We start from the raw sequence: 2,739 nt of genomic DNA, 5'->3' as shown, positions 1-2,739 counted from the left end.
GCATCATCAAAAATGGGAAAATTGTTAGGAACAATGTATTAGGATTTTGATGATACCAATGTAATGTAGAAAAGTATACCCCTAACTATTAGCTTTTTCGATCGCTGCTTTCGCCCTAGACGAGAGTTGCCATAACTCCTCTGTAATTCGTGTTAAGCTAGACAAACACACGAAAATGAGTTATGACTAGTTGTTAGGATCTCCAAGACGAAAGAAGACACAAGGCATGATGAACAACAACGAAAGTAAAACAGGAGTTGTCAACCATCACGAAAGGACAGTTTTGTTAAAGACGATTCTTATCAAGCATTACTTCTCTTCAATAACGAGAAGAATGTTCTACCTGTCTGATTTGACAACATCCTAGGACAATAAGGACCTCATCTTATGGGACACTCTTATCAAGGAGCATTAAATGAAGGTGTACCATCTCCTAGAGCTAAAGAACAAAACCCTAATGCTTTCCATACCTTCAACGGCTACATGGTACAACCTCATTAATGGAGCATTTAATGCATAAAGCTCCCCGGTCCTTGTCCACTGGTTAAAAGGTTCGAAAATTTCATCTCCCTCCAACGGATGAATTTTCATCACCTATATAAACCCACCTTCATCAACTAAGAAGTGCTGGTTCTTTTCACTCGACTCATTCACTTGCAAAAGCTCTTAAACGCTCTCAAATCTCCAAAAGCTTTTGTGAACCAGTGTTAAGGTGTTAAGTTACTTGAAGAAGATTACTGATCATTTTCTTACACCTTAAAGAAGTCTTGCCATTTGTCCGAAGCAATCATCTCTCATTGTCAAGACTTCATCACGTTGGAGAAATCAAGAAATCATTTTCTACCAACCTCAACTCTGAAGAAGAAGTTGATTGAGGCGGAGTAAACTCGAGAAGTTGAAAAACCTACGAAGGTTGTCCGACTTAGTGATCAAGGAGGTCTTTGTGTAATTGTACTAAAGAGTGATAGTGCAATCCTTCCATCAGTTGTGGAAGAAGAGTGGAGTAGGCAACGTTAGCCGAACCACTATAAAATCTCTTGTCCCTTCTATCTCTTTACTTACGCATTTTATTTCTGCATTCATATCATCCTCTTATCTCCCTTAACGAAAGCTTTCCTAATTTCGTAAACTCGTGCAAAGCATTTAAAACGAATCTGACTTTTCCGCTGTGCCAAAACACCGAAAGGTGACTTTTAGGGCATTTCACGAAAAGAGTCTATTCACCCCCCCCCCCCCCCTCTAGACTCTCGCTACATTCTATCGGGACCAACAAAGATTTAGAAACTTGACTCACATTAAGAACAAATCTCATAATTTCCGGAAAGGCCCAAGAATATATTATTATTTGGGTTTAAAACTTGTGTTGCAATTGAGTTTATTATTATTGTTGTTGCTAGTAGTTTAGGGCCCGAATTTCTTGTTTCATTGCTTTTTTTTATTTTATTTTATTTTTTTTTATGTCATAACAGGAGTTAGGCATAATTGAGTGTACACACAATTGCACTTGGCTTTTGCACCTTGGGAGAGGACATAAATATAGTTAGGAATTAATTAAGAATGGTTGTTCTAATTATTGTTGGGGGTTTATATCACGGGAGTGAATATTCACTAGGGTTAGAGATTACGGGAGTAACTTTATACCATCTTTGCATTCTCAAACTAGTTTAAACTCATATTTAATATTGCACTTAAGATAGGCACTAGGGGATTAAACACTTGAATCCCACGAAAAAGGAAAATATTTCACAGGCTACAAAGTTTCTATCTACAATCCAAATACAAGGTTCAATAATCCGATTACAACTAACTATAAAACAGTCTAGGTTCTAATCCATTCAACTATACCATAAGCAAATCTCGGGGTACAATTTCTATTACAAGAAATTCGAACTCTACACCGCGCTCTAAAAACAAACCACTAATTTCATCTCTTGAAAACAAAAGATTTAGGAAAAAAACACAAACAACAGAATTAGCATAAAATGCTAAGTAAGTTCTACTCCGCCCTACAAAATAAATACATTTATAATTCGAAAATAGTTATACTTTGTAAATAAATTTTGAGACTCGAATAGATCACCATTTAGAAAACATTTAACCAAGTGAGTATATAGGTACATAAGTACAGTAAAAATATTATTGAGTCACACCCAAAAATAGGTATTATATCCTTTCTCAAAATAGTTTTCACAAAAGTAGGTTAGGCACCAACGCCATACACACTCTAGTCAGAAAAGCACTACATTTCATACAAGTCAATAGAGATCCAAAATAATAATACCTAGCACTTCCCAAAATGGTATAACTAATACATAGTCATTCTTTCTCATTTTCAAAATAAACATAAGTATATAGGATTCAAAGTAAGCTTTCTCATATAATACTTTACAATACAATAATCATTTGCAAAAACCATCATCTCTCATAAGCATTTCCAAGATATACATAATATAGATATGGGGGAACTAATTTTAAGTAAATAACTAAAGAATAAAAGGTAAATATTTCTCAAAATATGCGGAAGCTAAACCAACAACATGGGGTGTTATACCACAGTTGGGTTATTCTAAACCCAAATGCACAGGCTACAAAGTTTCTATCTACAATCCAAATACAAGGTTCAATAATCCGATTACAACTAACTAAAAAATAGTCTAGGTTCTAATCCTTTCAACTATACCATAAGCAATTCTCGGAGTACAAATTCTATTACAAGGCATACGAACTCTACATCGCGCT

Source organism: Ipomoea nil, unplaced genomic scaffold, assembly GCF_001879475.1.
Source record: "Ipomoea nil cultivar Tokyo-kokei standard unplaced genomic scaffold, Asagao_1.1 scaffold2653, whole genome shotgun sequence".
NCBI classification, from domain to species: domain Eukaryota; kingdom Viridiplantae; phylum Streptophyta; class Magnoliopsida; order Solanales; family Convolvulaceae; genus Ipomoea; species Ipomoea nil.
Note: the sequence above shows the minus strand (reverse complement) of the source record.